The sequence below is a fragment of the Martes martes genome (assembly GCF_963455335.1).
Source record: "Martes martes genome assembly, chromosome: 15".
Lineage (NCBI taxonomy): Eukaryota > Metazoa > Chordata > Mammalia > Carnivora > Mustelidae > Martes > Martes martes.
In genome coordinates this window covers 45,595,037-45,622,257 of record NC_137903.1, presented here as the reverse complement: position 1 = coordinate 45,622,257, position 27,221 = coordinate 45,595,037, and the positions used below count along the sequence as shown (strand labels likewise).

At 40.3% G+C, this 27,221-nt stretch overlaps 1 protein-coding gene across 2 annotated transcripts in view; it reads right to left on the bottom strand.

The window, feature by feature from the left end:
- The window catches only part of SOAT1 (sterol O-acyltransferase 1), a 74,531-nt gene that overhangs the window by 31,730 nt on the left and 15,580 nt on the right, over positions 1-27,221 (bottom strand). The gene's annotated exons all lie outside the window — the stretch shown is intronic.

Genomic DNA, 27,221 nt, shown 5'->3' with positions numbered 1-27,221 from the left:
TTCACACCCACCCACGGTATGACTACAATCAAAAGTAACAAGTGTTGGCCACTGTACACCATAAACTTATACAATGTTAATGTGTCAATTTGATCTCAATAAAGCTGGGGGGAGGAAAAAAAGTTGTTTGAGAAGAGTGTTATTTCAGGAACTGGATGTGATAGTTCTTTTGCGATACAATTAGAGAAGTGTTTATAAACACCTGTAACAAGAATATTTAGAAGAATGGTATCCACTTGGTAAGAATAAAACAGAGGTTTTGTTTGTTTTTTGTTTGGGGGCACAGGGAGTAAAAAAGGTGTTGGCCAGAACATGAAGAAATTAAAACCCTCCTCCACTACTAGTAGGAATGTAAAATGATGCTCTGGAAACCAGTCTGAAAGTTCTTCAAAAGGGTTGACAGAGCTACCACCTGACCAAATCCCAGCCCTAAGTATACACACAAGGGAAATGAAACGTGTCCAGCCAAAAGCCTGAATATGAATGTTTATAGCTGCAATATCCATAACGAACTGAAAACAACTCCAATATCCATTAACTTAACAGATTAACAGAATGCTGTTGATCCATATAATGAAATATTACCCAGCAGCAACAGGAGAGAAACATGAGATACACTTTAATATGTATGAAACCTGAAAACAGCTAAATGAAAGTCACAAAAAAACAACATATTATAGGATTCCATTTACATGAAATCCAGAAGAGATGATTCTACAGAGACAGACAGAAGGCTGGTTGTTGCCCAGGGACCAGGGGTAGAAGTGTGAGGAATGGGGAATGACTGCTAATGGGTACAGACTTGTTTTTTGCTTGTTCTTGCGGGGGGGGGGGGGGAGTGAAAATATTCTAAAATTCATTTCGTTCTGGGATGCCTAGGTGATTCAGTCCATTAAATATCTGCCTTCAACTTAGTCCCACATCAGGACCCCTGCTCAATGGGAAGTCTGCTACTCCCCCTTACTTGTGCTCTGATAAACAAATGAAGTATTTAAAAATAAATAAAATTCATTTTGTTCTCATTTCCTTATTCTGAAAGATTCCTTTCTGTATACTAAGTCACATTAACATAGCTTCCTAATGTTAACTGAGGTTTAGAGTCAATTATTTTTTTAATTTATTTATCTATTTGACAGAGATCACAAGTAAGCAGAGAGGAAGGTGGGAGGCGGGGGAAGCTGGCTCCCCGCTGAGAAGGGAGCCCGATGTGGGGCTTGATTCCAGGACCCTGAGATCATGACCTGAGCCGAAGGCAGAGGCTTTAACCCACTGAGCCACCCAGGCATCCCTAGAGTCAATTATTAACTAACATGAGCATCTTTTTCATGATTTTAAAGAGAAACTGATTTTCAAGGTACTAAAATATTTCTAATTAGAATTTGTTGCTCTGTATGACTCCCATATACATTGTATATTTTGATTTATTACTGTCACAGATTTGCAGACAGTTCCTAATTTTCATACAGAAACACAGTACTACTATAATTTAAGCAAGCAGCAGACTGTCTGCCCTTTCAATATGCGTAGAGATTTGCCTTCATTTATCAGTTTGTCTTCACACACAGTATCTTGCATAATTCATCCCTAAGAAATTTTTAGGGATACCTGGGTAGCTCAGTTGGTTAAGGGTCTACCTTTGGCTCAGGTCATGATCCTGGGGTCCTAAGGATCGAGCCCCGCATCGGGCTCCTTGCTCAGCAGGAGCCTGTTTCTCCCTCTGCTTGTGATGGCACTCTAACAAATAAGTAAAATCTTCAAAAAAAAAAAAAGTGTTTTTAAGGTTTTTTTGTAAAATTTCTAATTTGTATCCTTCCTACCTGGAGAAAGAAAAAAAACTGTTTAAATAAAATTGGGGGGCGCCTGGGTGGCTCAGTGGGTTAAGCCTCTGCCTTCAGCTCAGGTCACGATCTCAGGGTCCTGGGATCCAGCCCCACATCGGGCTCTCTGCTCAGCAGGGAGCCTGCTTCCCTCTCTCTCTCTGCCTGCCTCTCTGCCTACTTGTGATTTCTCTCTGTCAAATAAATAAATTCTTTTTTTTTAATCAAATAAATAAATTCTTTTTTTTTTTAAGATTTTATTCATTTATTTGACAGGCAGAAATCACAAGTAGGCAGAGAAACAGGCAGAGAGAGAGGAGGAAACAGGCTCCCCGCCGAGCAGAGCGCCCGATGTGGGGCTCGATCCCAGGACCCTGGGATCACGACCTGCGCTGAAGGCAGAGGCTTTAAACCACTGAGCCACCCAGGTGCCCCCTAAATAAATTCTTTAAAAAAAAATTTTTTTTTTAAAGTTTTTCTTTGGCAAAACATTCACAGCTTAATGCAACACTTTTAAGGTAACTGAACAATTAAATAGTAATGCAAAAGCTAATGTCCATTCTATTAAACCTGGTGCCCATTAACAGTCACATACACTGCTCATTTTTCTTACTATAATAATCTGTTACTGGAAATTTTTGTTATGGTTAGATTTTTCTCAGAGTTACAGTTTTACTGGAATCCATTTAAGTTCAACGTAGACTTATCTTGAAATGGTATATTTCATATTTTTTCAAAACGTATCTTCAAACATTATTGTATCTTTCATTTTATATTTTTTCAAAGCTTATTTTCAAATATTAATAGTACCTTCTTCCAGAAAAGGAATTTCATAATCTGATAGCAAATGTTACTTTATCACTTTAACTAAAATGTAAAGTTACCTGTTGTACTATGGGAATCAAGGCTATCAGCCACCATCATGTGTAGAGACCTTCCACACAAATGAATAAAACAGAACAGACTGAGAGCTGAAACACACGAAGTGGAAGACTAAAACTTCTAGCTCCTGAAGTCTTTGAAAAAACTGTAAGGTAACTTCTTGTCATTTTAGTAATAATTTTTTAATGAGAATTTATATTTTCTCATCTATTCTCCTTGGCAAAATCTACGTGAGTATTTTTGTTTGTGTCAACAATTGCTACTGCATATTATACTTACAAGAAGAGTGAAGGGCACTCAAAGTTTTAAGTAATTTTCCAGAAATATTTACTTTGTCAGTGCTAAAATGAAAACCACAGGCCCAAAATGGAGTTGCATATGGTAGGACAAGTCACCAAAACCAGGAACCTAACCTACTTAAATTTGCAACCACTTCCAGAAATGCAGTTTTAACCAATCAGGAATTTTCTGGTCAGCATCAATGAGGTAACACCTGTCACATGGCCCTCTCCTCTGAACTCCCCTCTACTTGGCAGATGGGTGATGTCCAATTCATGAATCAATTAATAAAGCCAATTAGATTTCAACTTCTCCCAGTTGAATTTTTTTAAGATTTTATTTATTTTTTTGACAGAGAGAGAGATCACAAGTAGGCAGAGAGGCAGGCAGAGAGAGGGGGAAGCAGGCCCCCCACTGAGCAGAGAGCCTGATGTGGGGCTCTATCCCAGGACCCTGGGATCATGACCTGAGCTGAAGGCAGAGGCTTTAACCCACTGAGCCACCCAGGCGCCCCCCAGTTGAATTTTTTTTAAAAAATTACTGATTTATTCTAGAGAGAGAAAGAGAGAGGAAAAAAAAAAAAGCAAGAAGGGGGGGAGGGGCAGAGGAAGAGGGAGAGAGTCCCAAGCAGACTCCACCTTAAGCACAGAGCCTGACATGGGGCTCAATCTGATAACCCAGAGATCAAGACCTGAGCTCAAACTGAAGAGTTAAGAATTGGTCGCTTAAATGACTGAGCCACCCAGGTGTCCCCATCCAGTTGAATTTTTGTTCTTTAACACCAGTGAACTGTGGGGGCATCTTTAGGCCAATTTCAATTTAATAACTGCCTCTCCCTATTCTAAAAGTAATGTTCATTACTGAAAATGAATATCCCAAATGCCCTCCCTGAAAGGAATTCTAAGAAAACCACCCATTATCCTATGGTATCCAAGTAACTAATAATATTTTGGTAAATATCATGTGTCTTCCTACTATCGCAAATATACATATTATAAATATACATATTATAAAAATGGACTCATACATGCAGTATTGGAACTTGCTTTTTTCACTTAATATATTGTGACTATCTTTCCATGTCGTTACAACTCCTCTACATCAATTTTATTGGTCTGTTAGTCTGTCTTTATGTCTGAAATATAATTTATTTAATACCCTACTGGACACTTAGACTATTTAAATTCTTTCACAGGACTGCACTTCTGGGGAAAAGCAGCATGGAGAATGAGAAGGTCCAAAATGCATCCTATAATGAGAGACAAAAAAACTAAGTGATAGGGGCTGAGAAGTTTCCAGAATTATTGAAAGAAGCCAATCCTCAAAGTTAAGGCCAGGCAGGATAAATAAAAATCTACATTTAGATATATCACACTGTGAATACTTTAACACACAGGTTTACTAAAACTGTGAAACTGTAACACACAGGTTTACTAAAAACAACAAAAAACACAACACACACACACACACACACACACACACACAAGTAACTATCAAGTACAAAAAAAGTACAGTTATTCTGGGTACCTGACCTACCAAACCAGTAACAGAAGCCAGCAGATAGTGGAACAGTATGTTTAATAGTTGACAGTGGTGGAGTTTGTAACTGGGAAGGAGGCCCGAGGTCATATCATGAAGAGCCTGTGTTTATTTTAATGAGGGCTCTGAAGAAACTAAGAATTTTAAAAAGCAGGAAAATAACTGATTTGATATTGGAAAACCCACTCTGGCGGGATGAGAAGGACCAAGTATGAGAGAAATAAAACAAATCCAGAAAAGAAATGATATTATGAAGCTTCTTCCCTTCAACTAATTCAATTACCACAGGGGATGGCAAAAGAAATGTTTATAAAAGATTAATTCTCGCTACATGTGCATCACTTCCAAAAAGAGTACGTCTACCCATAAATAACATAACCACTGTTACAAACTGGCTCTGATGAGTCAAGGACTGGAACACAGGGAGAATTTTTCCTCACAGCGAGACTAGTCTCTGAAGGCCTCACTCAGAATGACATCAAAGCTTTCTAGTGGAATGGGGCACCTGCCTGCCTAAACCGGTGGAGCGTGTGACTCTTGACTGATCTCAGGTTTGTTGAGTTTTAGCCCCATGTTGGGTGTAGAGATAACTTAAAAAAAACTTGGGTGGCTCAGTTGCTTAGACATCCAGCTCTTGGTTTTGGCTCTGGTCATGATCTCATGGGTTGTGGGATCGAGCCCTGCATGGGGGCTCCTCGCTCAGCCCAAAGTTTGCTTCAAAGATCCTCCCCCTCTGCTCCTCCCCCCATGCACCCACACCTCTCACTCTCTCTCTAAAGATAAATAAATCTTAAAAAAACAAAATTTTAGGGACGCCTGGGTGGCTCAGTGGGTTAAAGCCCCTGCCTTCGGCTCAGGTCATGATCCCAGAGTCCTGGGATCGAGTCCCACATTGGATTCTCTGCTCAGCGGGGAGCCTGCTTCCTCCTCTCTCTCTGCCTGCCTCTCTGCCTAGTTGTGATCTCTGTCAAATAAATAAATATAATTTAAAAAAAAATGTTTTAAAGCAGCATTACAAAGCTATATAGTAGGAAAAAAATATATTAAAAAGCCAATTCTAGGGTGCCTGGGTGGCTCAGTTGGTTAAGTGTCTGCCTTCAGCTCAAGTGATGATACCAGGGTTCTGGGATCAAGCCCCGCATCAGGATCCCTGCTCGGCGGGAGCCTGCTTCTCCCTCTGCCTCTGCCTGCCGCTCCCTCTGCTTGTGCTCCCTGTCTCTGTCAAATAAATAAATAAAATCTTAAAGAGAAAAAAAAAAGCCAATTCTACTCATTTTTCTTCACCTTAAAATTTATTTCATGTAATAGTCAAAACAAAGTTACTTTCTTACTACCTCAAAATTTAAAAATCAAATGTGATAAAAAGCCAAAAGAATAAAGCCCTAAAAGCTAACATCCAATGATTAAAGAACAGACATCCAACCACGTAAGTCAAGTCAAGGTTTCTAAGTTTCTAAAACACTGACCCTGAAATAGTGATAAGCCAGGACTGAGAGTCATACGACTTCTGAAAGATCTGCCTAGGTCTACTAGTATCACTAACTCATAATATCTAATGAGTACAGCCAAGGATAAGTCCATAAAAAAATAATTTACATTTTGTTTTCTCCTAGCCTTCTGATCTCCAACAAATCAGGCATCCAACATTTACCTTTGTGAACATTATCTAACCCTTGTAAAGTCTACAATATTTAACTGAAATATTACAAATTTATTCCCTGAAGTATCGAAAGTCTTATTTTAACCATTTTTTTAAAGATTTATTTACTTTAAAGAGAGAGAGCACACACACATGCACCCAGTGAGGTGGGGGAAGGGGGGGTCAGGGACAGAGAGAGTCCCAGACTTCCCTCTGAGCATGGAGGCAGAATCAGGGCTCCATCTCACAACCCTGAGATCACGACCTGAGCCAAAATCAAGAGTCTGCCTCATTTCAGTCAGTTTTGATGATGAGCTTTCTATAATTATTATATGCTATATACCACCTTAAAAAAAAAAAACAGACTAGGGATGCCTGGGTGACTCAGTTAAGTGTCTGCCTTCAGCTCAGATCATGATCTCAGAGTCCTGGGATGGAGCCTGTGTGCCCCCTTCCCCCCAAACCGCCCCCGCTCAGTGGGGCGTCTGCTTCTCCCCCACCCCCACCCCTCCTCCAGCTCACGTCCATGTGGGTGCACAGAAGACTATATATAAAATCAAATCTTTTAAGATTTTTTACTTACTGCACTGTGCTATCATAGCAATACCTCCAGTAAAATGGAGGTGAAAGCAATCAGGACTACAATAAACTCTTTTCAACTTGGGCTACCTCTTCACAACTTTGCACCAAAAACCTGCTTCCTGTAGCAAGCCCGTATTACTACTACTCTGCCGAAGTCACCCAGAAGGAAAAAGCAGATAACCAAGCTCATTAAGTTGGTAACTCATTTATTCATTCTATTATATATTTGACTCATTAAATGAAAACCCACTGTGTACTCAAAATAGAGTAGTACACATGTACTCCAAACCCTTCCTTTAGGATCTCAGGAGAAATGCGCAAACATAATTACAACACACAGAGGACTGTGTGGTGGAGGGAGCTTTTGCAGAGTAGGTAAATATTTGAGCTGAGTCCCAGATAATAAAGGAAAATCATGGTAACCGGTGCTAGAAAGATTATTTCAGGCAGAGGAGAGAGGAGAGGAGAAAACCTGGGTCAAATGTCTCTCTAGGTGCCACGCTTGCTTTGCTTTACAAACTAAGTTTAACAGGCTTTTGCCTAAGGTTAGCTTTTATCTACTCTTTTTTTTTTTTTTTTTAAGATTTATTTATTTGTCTATCAGGGCAAGAGCACGTGTGCATGCACAAGCAGCGGGGAACAGCACCCAGCTGAGCAAGAAACCAGATGCTGGAGATGCAGAACTCGATCCTAGGACTGAGATCATGACCTGAGCTAAAGGCAGAGGCATAACCAACTGAGCCATCCAGGTGCCCCTATCTACTCACTTTCTAAGTGACCAGTCACTTGCCAGCTCAGTGCTGTCCCAGAGAGATATAATGTGAACCACTTATGTAATTTTAAAGTTTCTAGGAGCCACATTAAGAAGTAAAAAAGAGGGGTGCCTGGATAGCTCAATGGGTTAAGCCTCTAACTCTTGATTTCAGCGGAGATCACCATCTCAGGGTTGTGAGATCAGGCACTGCACAGAGGGTCAGGCCTGCTTGATACTCTCTCTCCTTCTCCCTCTGCCCCTCCCAGCACCCCCAGCGTAGGCACACTTGCTCTCTCTAAAAAGAAAGAAAGAGAGAGAGAGAGAGAGAGAAGGAGGGAGGGAGGGGCAAGTAGGTAGGTACAACTGAGTTCCTGAAATGTGATATGTATTTTATAATTAGAGTGTTAACCTCAATGCAGACTAGCCACATTTCAAGCACTTAACTGGCTGGACCACATGGAAGTACACTACTGGCTCCCACACTGAACAGTGTAGTTCTAAAATCAGGGGTCAGCTAATGGGCCAACCAGCAAGTATTTTAGGCTTTGCAGGCCATATGGCCCACTCACTACAAACACAACAAATGAACAAACAAGGCTGTGGTTGCCAACTCCTGTTCTAGATGGCGAATTAACTGTAAATTTGGCCAACAAAGCTGACAGGTAAAGTACAAGGGACTTTGTACATGCTAACAGACCATGGTCAACGCTGCTGGCTGCTTCCCCAGTAAGGGCTGTGTTTCATTCCCCTTGCCAGAGACTGATTTAAGAACGGGCACAAGTATCTCCCAGAGTGAGGGCAGCATAAAGATGACCCAGGTGAGCTAGTTTACTGAGACGAGTTTAAAGAGGGCCCTTTACATGCGTGTACATGTACATGTGTGGGCAGAATTTAAGAAAAGCAACAAAAGATGGTGTGGAATTAATTCTACAGCTAGTAAAAAGTATCAGGGAAGCCATTCCCATCCCTAGGCCTCAAAGGACAAAGAAAGGAAATAGTTAGGGAAACCCAAAAAGAATCCCTTGGAGAACTGTTGGACAGGAGTGACGGTCACCCAGCAAGGAAGAAACCAACCAAACACACTCCCCTTACTCTCTGCCAGTCCCCTCCTCACCCTGCCCCAGCCCACGCCCTCCCCCACACAACCACACCTTACTGGTAACAGTCCATTCCGGTCAGCCTCCTTGGGTCAGCCTCCTTGGGCATAAAACGGGGGAGAAGAGTAGAGAAACAAAACGAAAATAGCTGGCATAACCTGTAATCCAATTATAGCCAAACTGGGGAATTTCTAGTTAAAATTTCATTGCTCTAAAGAGAAACACAGGGAAACAGTTTCTCTTCTTCTAATAAAACTGTTTTTTGTTTTTTTATTTAGACTGTTTGCCTTACCAGTTTTCTTACTCAGCCTAGAATTACTAACCTCAATCATTTTATCACCACCACCAATTTCCTGGACCCACCACACCACAGCAAAATCCCAGATACCACCCTCTATTTGCTTTCTCAGATTTCAAACCGTCACACACTATAGAAGTAATTATGACAGAGATAATTTTAAAAATGGGCCCACTCTAAATTGATGCTGTCAAGCCTTAACCAGTCCTGCAATAAAAAATGAAACTGTCACCTTGGCCTCTTGATGAATTTAACAATCCTCACACCTGTAGCTTGTTGTATTTTCCACCTTCCCCCAAGTCCAAGCCCTACCCAGCAACCTTCAGGTGATCACCTTGGATACTAACTCCTTAAATGTCTTCTTCCTTAACTTTCACTATCTCTGTTGTTCTACCATCAGAAGGTGGCAAAGGCATCTCATCTTCAATACTAACTCTTCAAACTATTGCCCTGATCCTTCCACATGCTTAGAGATACTGTTCAAATTGGGGCACCTGGGTGGCTCAGTTGGCTAAACATCTGCCTTTGGCTCAGGTCATGATCCCAGGGTCCTGAGATCGAGCCCCACAACAGACTCCCTCTGCCTGCTGCTCTCTCCGACAGACAAATGGATAAAATCTTTAACCCACTGAGCCACCCAGGCACCCCATGGATAAAATCTTTAAAAAAGAAAACGAAGATTCAAAGAAATTAAACATCTGGCTCACAGTCATATGGCCATTGAGTAACTGAGCCTGAACTAATACCCATCTTCTAAACCCTAAAGTCATGCAACAAACAGCAGAGAAATAAAACAATTTTTAAAAAAAGAAAATCAAGGCCTACTTATAGTGGCTACATTCCTAAAGACAACTAAGTTCTAAGCAGTGACTAATAACCTTTTTTTTCAACTTTCAGTTCTTTCAACAAACATCTTCTTTGTCTTTTTGTGGCAAGTACAGAATTAGCTAATGTGTAGGCACTGGCTAGCAGGTTTTTATTGCCTAGAGAAATTCAAACTCATTTTAGAATCCTGGTTATTTGGGGGGTAAAAAAAAAAAAAAACCCTCACTGACTACGCCGTACATCTTCACGCCAGCTTCACTTCGCTCTCCACAGAAAAGTAATCTAAGAGAGTAAGTGAGAGCAGCTTCAAGTCCACAGGATGTTATGGTTACAAGTATTCCTTGAAAGAATCAATCATTTGTCCATTTTTCCTTAAAGATTTATTATTTGAGAGAGAGAGAGACAGAGAGGTTGCTTGAGAGGAAGGGGCAGAGGGAGGAGGAGAGAGAGAGGAATCTCAAGCAGACTCTGCACTGAGCACAGAGCCCAACAAGGGGCTCAATCCCACCAACCCTGACATAACCACCAGAGACGAAATCAAGAGTCTCAATGTTTAACTGACTGAGCCACCCAGGTGCCCCTATCATTAATTAACCTTAGCAGCAAGAAGGGAGATAGTATAATCCACCCACCACCTTCTACTACTCCACTGACTCAAAAATCTATAACTCTCAACTAATTACACGTCTGTACTAACTGCACAGAAATAAAAACTACAAATGAGGATCAGCATATAAATATTCACACAGAACAGGTTTTAATAGATACTATTGAAAAATCTGCTAGCCATTTTGGAAAACTGAAAAATTAGATCCCTAATTCATTTATTTTTTTATTTATTTTTAAAGATTTTATTTATTTATTTGACACAGAGAGAGAGATCACAAGTAGGCAGAGAGGCAGGCAGAGAGAGAGAGAGAGAGAGAGAGAGAGACGCAGGCTCCCTGCTGAGCAGAAAGCCCAATGCAGGGGCTCGATCCCAGGACCCTGGAATCATGACCTGAGCCAAAGGCAGAGGCTTTAACCCACTGAGCCACCCAGGCGCCCTCCCTAATTCACTTATTATTCAAAATAAATTTCATACAGATTAAATATTTAAGTATAAAACGCCCAAAAAAATAAGTTAAAAAACTCATGTTTTCCTTCTTCATAATCTTGGATGATTCCTAAGCATAACAAGAAATCTAAAAGCAATAAAAGAGTATTTGGTAATATAAAAACTAAACATGGCATAGCACACCATAAGCAAAGTCAAACAAAAAACAAGTAGCTAGTTTAAAAAGTATTCATGTATATGACAAAGATTTATTTCCTTAAAATGTAAGTTATTTAAAAGAAAGGGGCACCTGGGTGGCTCTGTGGGTTGAGCCTCTGCGTTCAGCTCAGGTCATGGTCTCAGGGTCTTAGGATCCAGCCCTGCATCAGGCTCTCTGCTCAGCGGGGAGCCTACTTCCCCCATCTCTCTGCCTGTCTCTCTTGTGATCTCTCAGTCAAATAAATAAATAAAATGTTGAAAAAAAATTTAAAAGGAGAAAATAAAAGAAGAAAAATGGGGCATCTAGGTAGCACAGCTGGTTAAGTGTCTGCCTTCAGCTCAGGTCATGATCCCAGGGTCCTAGGATCAGCCAGCATCAGGTTCCCTGCTCAGCCGGGAAGTCTCCTTCTCCCTCAGCCCCTCCAGCCTGCTCATGCTGACTTTCTCTCTCTCAAATGAATAAATAAAATCTTTTAATAAACGAATGAATGAGTGAAAAAGAGCAGCCACCAGGTAGGGAACAAAAATGTGCAGAATATGAATAAGGTTTTCAAAGAAAAAATAAACAGTCAATAAATGTATGGAAAAAGTTCTCTACCTCACTTATAATTTATTGTAAGAAAAAATTTATGCTATATGCTATACTGTTCATCACCCATCAAACTAGCAAAGTTTAAAAAAAGACTGGCAAAGACATACTGGTAACTGTATGGGAAATAATACACGTGAACAAGTTAACATTTTTAAATCAAAGTTAGTAATATCTAAATTTGTGAACTAAAAAAACTCTTTGATCCAGAAATTTCACTATTAAGTGTCCTACAAGCACACTAGCACAAGTCAGCAATGATATTGTTTCAAGAAAGCTTCCTGCAGGGTGCCTGGGTGGCCCAGTTAAACATCTGTCTTTGGCTCAGGTCATGATCCTGGGGTCCTAGGATTGAGTTCTGCATCAGGCTCCTTGTCCAGTGGGGGGGGCTTCTCCCTCTGCCTTTCTCTTTCTCTCATGAATAAATAAATAAAATCTTAAAGAAAACAAGAAAAAAAGAAAGCTTCCTACAGGACTGTTTATGATACTGAAATGTTGGATACAACTGAAATGCCCATCAGTGATGGATAAGTTAAATAAATTACCAAGCATCTGTGGAACAGAAATACCCACATACATACTTTTAAAAACGTAATGTATACTGAATAAAAAGACATCTAAGATTTACTAACTTTAGAAATGCAAACTGCAGGAGAGATTGCCAAATATGATTCTACAGCAGGAAAAAGAAAATGATTGCTTAAAGGAAAGAGAATTATTACTTTATAAGTCTCCATTGTTTGAATTTTTTCATGTATTACTTTAAATTTAAAATTTTATACGCACATTCCAGCAATTTGTCTTTTAATGAAACCAAACAATCTTGTATTTCTAATGGAGGACTAATAGCCCCAAATTAGAGGTCCCTGGGTGGCTCAGTCATTAAGTGTCTGCCTTCAGCTCAGGTCATGATCCCAGGGTCCTGGGACTGAGTCCCACATAGGGCTTCATGCTCTGCGGGAAGCCTGCTTCTTCCTCTCCCACTCCCATTGCTTGTGTTCCCTCTCTCGCTGCGCCTCTGTTAAGTAAATAAATAACAGCATTAAAAAACAACAGGGGCGCCTGGGTGGCTCAGTGGGTTAAAGCCTCTGCCTTCGGCTCAGGTCATGATCTCAGGGTCCTGGGATTGAGCCCCGCATCGGGCTCTCTGCTCAGCGGGGAGCCTGCTTCCTCCCTTCTCTCTGCCTGCCTCTCTGCCTACTTGTGATCTCTGCTTGTCAAATGAATAAATAAAATCTTTAAAAACAAAAAACAAACAACAACAACATATTATTTAGAATAGGGACAAAAGATTGAGATTTTAAAGGTGTATTCTGGCCAATCTACAAAAGCAGTAAATGGACATACCAATCACAATTGGTCTATAATTTTTTTAAGCTATAAACAGGTTTCTATTCTATAATTGAAATAATCTAGAAACACTATTCCTCAACCAGACTTAACTTCGGTTTTTCTTTTTATCACCATACCTGTTATCAACTGTGTAGGTGGGCTGCCACACACAGTAAGAGAATGAACCTGCTTATGATTAAACTTTCATAATGCCGTTATCTCATTTTCAAATCAGGACATAATTTGTGGTAAAAAAAAAAAAAAACAAAAAACAGGATTTCACGTAGATTACACTTCTCAGCTGATGTATTATATAATGAGGAATAATTACAAAGCATTCTTAGGAGCTGGGACGGCAACAATGAGAAGGTTAAGATACCTTAATGAACCTAATGCTATTTGCTCTCCTTGGTTTTGCATGAGGGAAAAGTTAAGCACTGAGAAGCAGTCTGTCAAAGACTGAATACACAGTAAGACTTAAAGCCCCATTTTTTGACTTCCTCCTGCCTTTCCAATTGTCTTCACATCCATGAAAACCAAGTACAAGCCCATCTATACCACCTCCCCCCTCAACTCACCAATCCTCTAAAAGCAAACAAAACACCAATACTTAACAGTCTCTGGTCTTCAACTCCATGCCTTTGCAAACTCATTCCCTACTTTCTGCTGGAAGCCGTCTCCTGGTCTCTTCTTCAATAGGCCAAATTCTACTTCTGTGAGACACTTCCCTCCATTTTAGAGCAAGCCTCGTCCCCAACCCCATTAGTGTTCTATACCATTCAGTCACTATTAATTTACTTAACTATTATTTATATAACATGGGACTTTCTCTTTAGTATCTTATTCACCTAAAGCCCCTACCAACAAACCTGGTACAATGCCTTATTTATACATCAATGGTAGTTAACTGACATCTGATTAACCTGTTGGCTAGAAGGCAGTAAACCAGACTTTCATCTCAGATATACGTGTAGATAGGAGGGCATAATTAAATGACTGCTAAGAGCAATGTGTTGTTTTTTTGTTTTTGTTTTTTGAGAGAGAGCGAGAGAGAAAACAGGGAAGGAGCAGAAGGAGAGAGAGAATCTCCAGCAGACTCCACACTGGGCTTGATCCCATGCCCCTGAGAACATGAGCCGAAACTGAGTCAGGTGCTTAACCAACTGAGCCAATGAGGCACCCCCCTGCTGACAGCAATTCTTATTCTAAGAACTTAGAATTCCAAGATTGAAACTTTTGATAAAATACTAGAACTATTTAGATTCCAGAATGTTCCTGGTAGAACAAAGATTTTAAAAATGCTAGCTTTGGATGCTTGTCTCAGACAGCAGAGCATGTGACTCAATCTCAGGATTTTTAGTTCAACCCCCATGTTGGGTGTAGCGATTACTTGAAAATAAAATCTCAGGGAGAAAAAAAAAAAGCAAGCTCTTCCCTCAAACTTTTCATCTCTATACATTTCTAGCAAGTAGACCTTAAAAACTGTCAAAATTGGGGTGCCTGGGTGGCTCAATGGGTTGGGCCTCTGTCTTCAGCTCAGGTTGTGATCTCAGGGTCCTAGGGTCGAGCCCCGCATTGGGCTCTCTGCTCAGCAGGGAGGCTAACTTCCCCCTCTCTCTCTGCCTGCCTCTCTGCTTACTTGCGATCTCTCTCTGTCCAATAAATAAATAAATTCTTAAAAAAAAAAAATTTGTCAAAGTTGACTATGTATTTTCCCCATCAGTACACTGTTATAATTTGCAGTTCTATTCTAGCTCCAGGGCCTGGCAACATATAGGGGTAGGACCAGGAAAAGTTATCTCATTAAAAGCAAAAAGACAATTACTGACCTCATTTTCTTTCAAAACAGTCAAGTTGTACTTCATATCCCATTATTTAAAAATGAGTATACCTCAAGCACCTGGGTGGCTGGCTGAGTCTGCTGAGCGACAAACTCTCGATTTTGGCTCATGGTCTCTGGGTCCTGGAACCAGCCCCACGTCCCACTCTGCCCTCGGCACTCAGAGTCTTGCTTGTACCTCTCCCTCCACACACACACTGTCTTCTCTCTCAAATGAATAAATAAAATATTTTTTTAAGATTTTACTTATTTGTCAGAGAGTGAGAGAAAAAGAGACAGAGTGTACAAGCAGGAGGAGCAGCAGGCAGAGGGAGAAGCAGGCTCCCTGCTGAGCAGGGAGCCCAATGTGGAGCTTGATCCCAAAAGTCCTGGGATCATGACTTGAGTTAAAGACACTTAACCAATGGAGGCATCCATGCATCCCTAAATAAAATCTTTAAAAAATATAAAAACAGGGGCACCTGTGTGGCTCAGTCGTTAAGCACCTGTCTCAGGCCCACATGTGGCTCCCTGCTCAAACGGAAGTCGGCTTCTCCCTCCCTCTCCTACTCCCCCTGCCTATGTTCCTTCTTTCTGTCTCTGTCAACTAAATAAATAAAATCTTAAAAAAAAACCACACAATATTTTGTTTGCCCTCTTAGAATATGAAACTTGTTCAGGATTATTTTTAGCATGGTTTTTTTTTTTTTTTAAGTTAGAAAGCTGTCAAAGTCAGGGTGCCTAAGTGGCTCAGATGGTTAAGTGTCTGCCTTCAGCTCAGGTCGTGACCCCTGGGTCCTAGAATCAAGCCCCCCATTGGGCTCCCTGCTTTGCAGGGAGCCTGCTTCTCCCTCTCCCTCTGCTGTTCTCCCTGCTTGTGCTCTCTCACTCTGTCAAATAAATAAAATCTTTAAAGCAAATAAATAAAAAAAGAGTTCACATCATCTATGATGGGAAAAAGTTCAAAGTAACTGGCACTCACATTTTGCTATTACAAGTGCATTATTTCCAGAAAGCCATTTGTCATTTATATCCATAAAACCCTCAGAAATACATATTACTTTGACCTCATTTCTAGGAATGTACCCAAAGAGGAATTGTAAACACCTGAACTTTGGCTTATCTGCATTTTCTAAAGTAAACATGTTTGGCTTTTACTGTAATGAAAAGAATGTGCTTTCAACCTACTCAGTTGTTCAAAGCTCTATTTGGACTGACCATACTCAGCTGCTTCTTCAAAGCTCTATATGAACTGGCCAGTTTTAGGATTAGATGTGTATATTGAAGACAGGGAATGATTATAGAGTAACAATATTCAAAACTTTTTCTCATATATTTTTGCCAACGGAGTCTCAAAATTTCTTACAAAAGGCATTTCTCCAGATATTCAAATAGATGTATGGATCAAAAATACTGAAATTGAATAGAACTAAAATATATCAAAGAACTAAAATATTATCAACTGAGCTGTTACTTGTGAAAACACTTAAAACAATGCCTGGCACATGATAAAACTGATGCTAGTAGCTAGCAGTAGTATTAGTATACTGATTAAGTTATGAAAGTGAACAAAACAACAAAATAAAAGGTAGTCAAGAATAAACACAACCTGTAAATTAGAAAAAGGTAGAGAACTCCCTCACCTGATTAAAAAAAAAAACCCACAGCTATCATAATTCATGGGAAGACTGAAAGCTTACTCGCTCCCTAAGGTCAGCAACAGGACAAGTTTGTTTACTCTTCCCAATTCTATTCAATATTGCACTGGAATTCTATCAAGTGCAAATAGGCAACAAAATGAAAAGGCATGCAGACTGGAAATGAAGAAGTAAAACTACCTCTTCTTTGAAGGTGGCATGATTTTGTACATCATAAATACTACAAAAACCACACATGCCAAAAACAAAAAACGATTAAAGCTAACAAATGAATTCAGCAAGGCTGCAGGATACAGTATCAATATACAAACCCAGCTGCATTTCTATACAGTAGCAACAAACTAAGAAAAGGAAATCCATTTACTTTCAGGAAAGGGTTGAGCTCCTGTAACACTCACTGCATAGCCACAGTGGGATCAGGTCTCTCCCGCAGGACAGGGCGAACAGACAGGTACCCTAAGTCCATCCGGGCTTTCAAGGCCCTAATCAGGACCCAGACTTAAGGGCCTCCTGCAACACGTATGGTGGTAACCACACCAGTAAACTCCCTGACATACTGGATGATTGTCTGAATAGGCCTCCTCCAAATAAAACCAGGTAGCTGGAAGAAACTTTGTTAGGCCCTCCCTAGTGGGGGTTAGGGGGTGCTCTGTCTGTCTCTCTCATTGTTCCTCCTGACAGATGTGGGGCCTTCTTCCTCATTTCCCATGTTAATGGCTGTTAAGTGGAGCCAACTCTGGTTTGTCTACCTCAGGACAGGGACTCTAAGGAACATTCCCAAGCAGCTGCCCAACTCTCTTTCAGGGAATTTCTTGTCTTCTTCAGCCTAACATGGACTACCTAACCCCATTGGCTGGGGGAAAAACATGGCATTTCGTCATTGTCCAAGTGGATGAGTTTAAAACTGGGAACTTGTTTCCTGTCTTCTGGCAGCACTTTGCTCTTCCGTCTGCCCCACCTGCTCCTGCTTCTGTATCTTGGGTGCGGCCTATATACACCACTCCCTTCAGATTGCCCCACCTGCGTCTCAGGTAAAAATGGACACTGGGGAACAAACTGACTTTTATTAAGTGGATCCAGGTGGAACACAACTTGGTAGTTAAGTGTGTTGCTTTAATTAAGACAGAGATGTCGGGGTTTTTTTTAAGATTTTTATTTATTTATTTGACAGACAGAGATTACCAGTAGGCAGACAGAGAGAGGAGGAAGCAAGCTCCCTGTTGAGCAGAGAGCCCAACGAGGGGCTCAATCCCAGGACCCTGATATCAGGATCTCAGCCGAAGGCAGAGGTGTAACCCACTGAGCCACCCAGGTGCCCCAAGACAGAGATGTCTTTAAAGTTATCAGCATTAGAGGCGCCTCAGTGGCTCAGTGGGTTAAGGTCTCTGCCTTCGGCTCAGGTCGTGATCCCAGGGTCTTAGGATCGAGCCCCGCATCGGGCTCTCTGCTCTGTGGAGAGCCTGCTTTCTCCTCTTTCTCTGCCTGCCCCTCTGCCTACTTGTGATCTCTGTCAAATAAATAAAATCTTTAAAAAAAAAAAGTTATCAGCATTAAATGTGAAACGTTTATTCTGCCAAGGTTTGCTGAAGGTCAAATATGCTCATGTTACTTTTTCTTTTTTTTTTTTTTTAAAGATTTTATTCATTTACTTGACAGACAGGGGTCACAAGTAGGCAGAGAGGCAGGCACAGAGAGAGACGGGGGAGGAAGCAGGTTCCCTGATGTGGGGCTTGATCCCAAGACCCTGAGATCATGACCTGAGCCGAAGGCAGAGGCTTAACCCACTGAGCCACCCAGGTGCCCCTGCTCATGTTATTTCTGTTGCAATGTGTTAGCAAAAAGATGACTAAAATGATGGTTAATTGTCCCATCAAAGTTCTTAAAGGGAATTGTTAAAATAGCTTTCGAAGTCTTTGGGATTAAATTCATTGGACATCTAGGTCTTTTTCAAATAGGTTAATTGCTAAATCATTGCTTACTGGATGTGGGTTTGTGCTTTTGATTACTTATTGCAAAGAAACTAAGGATATTTAAATCTGCTGGCAAACACGTTTTGTGCTTAACTGGTTCGAAAGTCTGCCATCTAAAGAATTCTGGTGCGACAGTTCACAATTGGTTACTATTTAGTCTTCACCGGAGACCTGAGATTTCTAAGAGTGCAAAACAATTCTGTATGCAGAAAAGTAGGAGGTATGTAAGAAAGATATAAGGAATGGGAACCCATTTTTGTGGAAGGCAAAAGAAGTTAATTTTGTCCTAAACAGATGGTTATTTGGAGACAAATGGCTTGGGACAAAATCTGAACGCAAAAAATAGTTGTAGGTTTGTGAAGGGAAAACTTTCTAATGGAATTTTAGGTGCAGTGAGGATGGACTAAAATTAAAATAAAAGGATTTTAAAGTACATTGGTATAAGACTGAAAGTCCATCTTAAAAAGACTAAGTTTTCTTGAATTATTGGTGTTCTTGATAAAACATAAACAGCTATTTTCTCTTTTTTGTCTGAGCAGAAGAATTGTCTGTGTTTTTCCTTTATCAGGTCTTTGATGATCCCCAATTCTCTTTACCAACGTGCCTAAGGTCTTAACAAACTTTCCCAAGAGTTAAATCATGATCTAAGTCTCACTGACTAATTATGCTTGTTTGTTTGGTATGGTACATTCTGGCATAAGGTCATTATCACTCCATATTCTAGCTACTGAAGTGTTAGTGTCACAGAAATAACCAGATTGCCTTGCAAGCTATGTTGTAACCTCTCATCAGATCTTTAACCATGTCCATTCTGAATTTCTGTCATTTATAACTGTTCTTACTCTCTTGCAAAAGGAGTTTCATCTTCAAGGAGGTTCATAAAAAGGACTTTAGGACAAATACAGATACTCAGTATCTTTACTCTCTTGCAAAAGTAGTTTCATCTTCAAGGAGGTTCATAAAAAGGACTTTAGGACAAATACAGATACTCAGTATCTTTAAGATCAAAATTGAAATGGGTAAGAATTTCCAGAACTAAAGCTGCATTCAAATTAAACAAGAATAGTAACATGGGAATACGTGAATCGGGGAAAAAAAATGATTATGGTTTTTTGGAACTCTTGGTTAAAACACTGCTGGTTCTCTAATGTTTGCTCTCCAAGATTAAGGAAACTTTTAAGATATCTATGACTTTCAGAAAGTAACAAAGTATTCATTTGTAAACAAATTAAAGCACTTAACTTTTCTCTACCTGAACCCTCTGAAATTCGAAAGATCTCAGTAAGTACTCTCTCTTCCATTTGCGTTAGTTCAATAAGGACCCCATCTCCTTGTAACAGGGCACCACTGGAAACATTGGTTAAATTTTACCAAGGCTTTGTCTGAATGTCATATTTGAGAGAGAAAGGAATAGACTCAAATATGACCAGACAGCTCTGAGGAACTAAGAATGACTTTATGAAACCTGGAACCATAAAGCCCCTTGAACTGCTGGCCTGATACCTTCACTTAGAGTGCCCAGCAGCCTCACCAGGTGAGTAAAGAACGTCACTTCCTGGCAGGTGCAGGAACCTCAGAATACTTTGGGGACCTTGTGAAGAGGAATTCACCCACAACTACAGGTCCTGCAGGCATGTCTGATGGCAAGTACTGAGTTTGGCTTCTGGCCTGGAGAGGCTACTAAAAGTTCAACCTAGAGATTGCTTATAATAAAGTTCTAGCAAAGCAGATACTAAAAGTTCTATATGATCATTCTTGCTGAGCTTATGTAAATAATTGACTCCGTTTGTTAAAACTGGACTCGTTTTTCAAATAAATTAGTCTTATTTGGTTATCTCTGGAAATGAGGGTTATTATAAATTATGTTTCAATAACACACCTTTGCGAGATGCTAAATTTTAGTTCTGATTGTCTTTGAATGTTGTTTGCCTATGCTAGACAACTTGAGGTAAACTTCAGAGACATTGCCACAATAGGTCATGTATAGATAATCTCCTTGCCTGTTATTCTGTGGGGATAAAAGGACCCCATGGGCATATGATTACTTGAACTGGGAAATGGGATAGATTCCCAATGACTGTATAACTCAGCTATCACCCTGACCAATTCTATGTGGCTGGGATGACAAAATCGCTCTTTTTTTTTTTAGAAAGTCAGAGGGTACCCCATGGAGATAACGGATGGCCCCACTTTCTTTATGATTAGATAGGATAATGCATCTGGGGATGCCCTCATCTCCTGAGACAAGTCTTCTCGCATTTGCTAGTGATTCCTTGTAATCAGGGTATTTTTCGGGCTGGACCTCAAACAAAAAGGGCTTCTTGATGGTTTCATCCCTCATAGTCATTTATCATGGAAGCCACCTCTACTGACCTACAATTGCAAACAAAGGCTTTTTAACCATGCATACAACAGCCCTCCTGGTAGTAAGAGTCTCAAAGCTCACCATGGGCTTTCTAGGACTTAACTGAGAACTGCAATATAAAACAAGCAAACAGGATGCTTGCTCAGCAGAACTCTAAACAGTAATACCCAGACACTGGATGCACTCAAGTCAAGAATTAAATGAAGTCAGAGAAGGACTTCTCAAGAACTACACCACTCTTGACTGCACTATTATAGACCATCTGGGGTGTGAAAAATTTCCTCACATATGTTTTAACATTACAGTTAACTCCTGCAAGGTGTCCCAATTAAAAGGGGACATATGTGATTAGTTAAGATCAAAATATCCACTGATCTATTTGACAAAATTGGTAACTGGGGATCTTATCTAAGGGATGTGATCATAATTTTGGGTCTAAAATTTGTTTTCTGTTCATCCTTTTGCATGTGCTGGTGCATGTACCGTTTGCTGCCCATCAGGATCCCCCTGGAGCCATCTGGTGGGCCCCCGGACTGACCCCTGGATAGATTCTACCTGCCATACAGCCCACTACCCCTTTTCAGCAGGAAGCAGCCAGAGTACTCCTTGTCCTATTCCCTAACGATAGTTAGGGTTACCGGTGCAGGGAGAGGAATGAATGGGTAAGGGACGGGGAGCTAGGTAGGGAGAGACAGATAAGGGGCTATGTGATCACGCTCACAGAAATCCCAAAAACGTGGAGGTGTAGGGAACCAAAGATGTGGGGACACCCCTGCCCTAGGTGTGTGTGTGTGGGGGTGTCTTTTATGATAATCACCTATGACCAACAAAGAATAACCAGACCAGAGGTGGGAGGTGGGCCACTGAAGGTGTCATCACTAGTCCTTGCTCAATGGTGGTATCAACAGAGATGCTAAAACGGTTTATTTTCCCTGGTTAGCTTTCTATAAAAGACCAACCCTAAAGGTCCTGTCAGGACCCCTCTCTCACTCTTAAGAGCTTTGCCTGTATCTTCACTTTAAAAAAAAAGTTAAACATTAATACACCATGTAACTCAACAACCCACTTCTAAGTATATACCCAAGTAAAAACATTAGTTCACACAAAGCTTATACATGAATATTCACAGCAGTATGATTCCTAAGAGACAAAAACTTTAAATAACCCAAATAATCAAATATTCATCAGCTAATAAACAGCTGAACAAAGGTTCATCCATACAGTGGAATAATGCTCAGCCTTCAGAAAGAATCAAGTATTAATACCTGCTAAAACATGGAGAACATTACGCTAAGTGAGAAGTCAGACATAAAACATCGCATATTCTAGAATTCCTTTTGTATGAAATGCCCAGAACTGGCAAATCCAAAGTGACAGGAAATAGATTAGTAGTTGCTAATCTATTAGCAACTACTAATAGATAGGGCTGAGAGAAGGGAGAATGACTATCACAAGAACAGAGTTCTTGTTATGACTTACAAGAACAGAGTTCCTCCCCTCTCTCTGGGGGGGATACAAAAGTTCTAGAAGCAAGCAGCGATAATGGCTGTACAACCTTGTAAACATATTTGTAACCACTGAATTGTATCCTTTAAAATACTAGTGAAGGGGCACCTGGGTGGCTCAGTGGGTTAAGCCTCTGCCTTCTGCTCAGGTCATGATCTCAGGGTCCTGGGATTGAGCCCCGCATTGGGCTCTCTGCTCAGCGGGGAGCCTGCTTCCTCCCCCTCCCCCACTCTCTGCCTGCTTCTCTGCTACCTGTGGTCTCTCTGTCAAATAAATAAATAAATAAAATCTTTAAAAAAAAAAAAATACTAGTGAAGGGTGCCTGGGTGGCTCGGTCAGTTAAGCATTTGCCTTCAGCTCAGGTCATGATCCCAGGGTCCTGGGATCAAGCTCTACATCGGACTCCCTACTCAGCAGGGAGTCTGCTTCTCACTCTCTCTGCTGCTCCCTCTGCTTGTACTGTCTAATAAATAAATAAAATCTTTTAAGAAAAACAAATAAACAACAAAAAAAAACCATTTAAAATATTAGCGAATTTGGGGCACCTGGGTGGCTCAGTTGGTTGGGTGGCTCAGTTGGTTAAGTAGCTGCCTTTGGCTCAGGTCATGATCCCAGGGTCCTGGGATCAAGTCCCATGTCAGGCTCCCTGCTCAGCGGAGAGCCTGCTTCTCCTTCTCCCTCTGCCTGCCTCTCCTTCTACTTGTGTTCTCTCTGTGTCAAATAAATAAATAAAATCTTTTTTGAAAATTGGAATAAAATATTACTGAATTTTATGGTATATGAACTGTATCAATAAAAAATTAGGAGGAATAGAAGCAAAAAGTTAGAGGAGAAAGAGCTGTAAGGAGGAGGAGGGAGTAGGAAAGAGAAGAGAAGAAAATGAGGAGGAGAAAAAGAAAAAAGAACCTAGACCAAGCTCTACTCAAATCATGTTTCCACACTCAGCATAAAGGCAGAACTGGTGGGCGAATGGGTGGCTCAGTCAGCTGAGGTGCCCAACTCTTGGTTTCAGCTCAGGTCACGATCTTGGGGTTATGGGACGGGCTCCATGCTCAGCATTATGTCTGCTTGAGAGTCTTCCTCCCCCTCTGCCCTCCCCCGTTCATGTGCATGTGCTCTCTCTCTCAAATAAATGAATACATCTTTTTTTTTTTTTTTTAAGATTTTGTTTATTTGGCAGAGAAAGGCACAGTGAGAGAGGGAACACAAGCAGAGGGCATGGGAGAGGGAGAAGCAGAGCCGGGAGCCTGATGCGGGGCTCGATCCCATGACCCCAGGATTATGACCCGAGCCGAAGGCAGATGCCTAACGACTGAGCCACACAGGTACCCCGAAATAAATAAATCTTAAAAAAAAAAAAGAGAGCACTCCCTCTGCTTCGCCAAGAGCCTGCTTCTCCCTCTCTCTCTACAGCTCCCCTGCTTGTGTGCTCACTTTCTCTCTGTCAAATAAATAAAATCATTAAAAAACAAAAAAAAAGACAGAACTGGTAAATGGCAGATTAGCTCTCCCATTTACAAGACTCTAAATGTTATTAGCTTTTTCTCTTAAGTTATACAGGGCCATCATTTCTATATACTTCTTAGAAGAACCATTACACAGCATATTACAAGAAATGAAAATCAGAGAGTAAAAGCAACAACAACAACAAAAAAAGCTGGTTATACTGTCATGAAAAGCAGTAGTAAGGGAGAAGTAAGATTTTTAAAATTTGGACACAGTAACACCAAAAACAAGGAAGGATAAATTTATAGAGTGTAAGGTAAATGCTACAACCCAGTACAGTATTTCAAAATACTTATTTTAAAATAACTTAAACCTGCAATTCTACCTTAGGCATCTGAGAAATATGTAAATATGTTCATTAGCATTTGTGTATAGCAGAAAAAATATTCATCAGGGAAACAAGTATGACACATATCAAATACTTTATAGCCACTCATCTATTTACTACTTTACAATGGAAAGATGTCTATCATGGGGTTCTTGGGATCTCAGTTACTAAACAACTTAAAAAGTATTCTATTTATGTAAGATGTTAGTAATTTATGGAAATGAAATGTTTGGACAACATATACTCATTTTTCATTAAAGAATTTTGAGTCACTTCTTTCTCGTTTATCCTCTTCCATGTACTTTGAACTAACTGAACACTTTTTAACTGAAGGTACATGATGGCACAATAACACTTTTTTTAGATGAGTATGTATTACTTTTAAAATCAGGTAATGGTAATATTTTTCAATTTAGACATAAAGTTTTTATCTTCAGAAGGATATTTCAAACAAATGCCACAAAATACAAAAAAGCCAATTAATCATAATTTCACCTGATAGGCACTGGATAAACTAAAGATACTTTATATATATTCACATATAAAGATATGTGAATACTATAAAGTCACAGTAATGGTCACTATTAATTCAATAATCCAAAAGTTGGGTGATACTTTCTGAAATAAACTGGTCCACCTCTGAGAATGCAAGGGGGCACTATAAAGAATTAGGCTGGACACAGATAACCTGTGCGGCTAAACTGAGCATAGTCATCACATCCATAGCTTACTAGAATTCTGAATGCAGGGTAAGAACTCAACAATTACACTAAGTTGAGTGTAATGAATAAATCCTCAGACCAATGTCAAAATGATGTGTTACCAGACAGGTGTAAGCTCTTGATAACAGTGGGTTTCAACGACGATGCCAGCCACTATTACCCAGCAACCTTTCAAACTTAACATTCCTGGGACCCCTTCCCTGAGATTCTGATTGAGTACATCTATAACGGGGTCTAATAAGCTGTTTTTGTTTGCTGAATTATTTTTATTCTATAATCTAATTTTATGTGTCAACTTGACTGGGCTAAGTAATGCCCAGATGGCTGATAGAACAAAATCTAGGTGTTAAGGGTGTTTCCCGAAGAGATAAGCTTTTGAATCCGTCTCAGTAAAGATCATTCTCCCCACGGCTGGAAGGCTGGCAGAGTAGAACACACAAAATATAGAGGAAGGGCAAATTTGTGCTCTGGATTAAACTGTGACATCCGTCTTCTCCTCCTTCCCTGGTTCTCAGGCCTCGGAGTGAGTCTTATGCCACTGGCCTCTGAAGACTTCGGATTTGGGCTGCAACTACACACTGGCTTCCCTGGGACTCCCACCTGTACACAGAAGATTGTGGGACTCCTTAGCCTCCACCTGAGCCAATCTTTCTATATGTATCTGTATATATCATACTGGTTCCGTTCTTCTGGAGAACTCCCCCTCTAAGAATTGTGCCTCAGACTTGAACCTATGTATCACCTGGAAAGCTTATTAAAAACCTTATTGAGTAAAGGTGAGGTGAGGCATTTCTTCCAAGTTCCCAATGGTGCAGATGACCCTAGTCCTGGTTGGTGGACCACACTGATTGGCATTGCTTGCTCTCAAAGGCCACATTTTACCCATCTGCTTCTTCCCCAAAGTGAACAAAGGTTAATTCAAGTGGAGAACACACTCTATTTTCAGATCAGCATTAAAACCAAGGAGGTCATACTTATTGTTTTAAGATCAACAATTCAATTTTTAATACCTGCAGTAGAACTTGAAATGTTTAAAACTTAAGACAGAAGTATTGAAAATACACAGAAATTAGAGTAATTTTAAAGATTTTTACAAAATGGGACATAAAGAGAAAATTGCATCTGGTGACAGAAAGTTTCAACAAAAAGGGATTTTTCTGTCTCCCAAGACAGACAACATGGATTATCACCCAGTCCCAGGATCATAGAAGGGGAAGGTTTCTACTCAATGTGGACTCATCCTTATATACAAATTTCACATATTTTATCTTATTAAAACTAAAAATACTCAAAATAAGTATTTCATAAGTAGCTAATGAAGAGCTTAACAATGCAATGCAAATGTAAGTAGCAACATTTATATTCCTGGTGGGATCCAGCTGCTGTATTTACAATTAGACTTAAGTAGGAAAAGCAAAGCACATTTCTCTATGTAGGATGCCTCACAATGCCGAAGACGACCTGTCTCAGAAAGTTCCATCCCTATTTGTTAACCAAATAAGGCTCAAATTTCAAATCCTTCTTGAAATCAAACCTATAGAAATGTCATTGCAAAAATAAATAGGCTGATGCAAGAGGTGACATCAGCTGGAGTTGTGCTTACAGGTCTATCAATCTCAAGCATTAAGCCTTGACCTTAACAACAAGCACTGTGTCGTACTCTTTGTATTTGTGTGTTAAGCAAACTTGGATAGAAGAACTAATAAAACTCCCTTATCTCTCCCTCCCCCAAGATTTATAGCCCTATACTAAATTAAGTTAGGTACCCTGCTAATTAGTCTCACTATGCTCATTACAACTCCCAGGAGTAATTAGTACCACTTATTTGTAGTAATATAATTACGTTAATTGGGCAAGGGATTCTCATTCACTTAACCTGGAACTCCGCGAGGGCAAACACACACATACATCACTACACCCAGCACCTAGTAGGGCACCAGTAATCACTGGTAAGTTAGGTGGCTGAAGGAATAAATAAACCGATGAATGGTGTCTAAAACATAGTACCAGGGTGCCTGGATGGCTCAGTCGTTAAGTGTCTGCCTTCGGCTCAGGTCATGATCCCAGGGTCCTGGGATCCAGCCCTACACCAGGCTCCCTGCTTAGCGGGAAGCCTGCTTCTCCTTCTCCCTCTCCCACTCCCCCTGCTTGTGTTCCCTCTCTGTCTCTTTGTCAAATAAATTAAAAAAAATATTTTAAAAAATAAAACATAGTACATACCCAAAAAAGTTCATTGAATTCATTAACAAGAAAGGCTTATTTTCTAATTTCTTTGTTACCAGATACAGGAAATTTTATGTATATAAATCTTTAAGTACACACTGCAAATTCCACTTACATCAATACAGCTCACCTCTGATCTGACAGGTGCAGCAATTTACACTCCAGTGTCACCAGCATAATGCGGCTGTGACCAGCACTTAAATCAAAATGTTCCTTTCTATTCTCTTTATCAATGT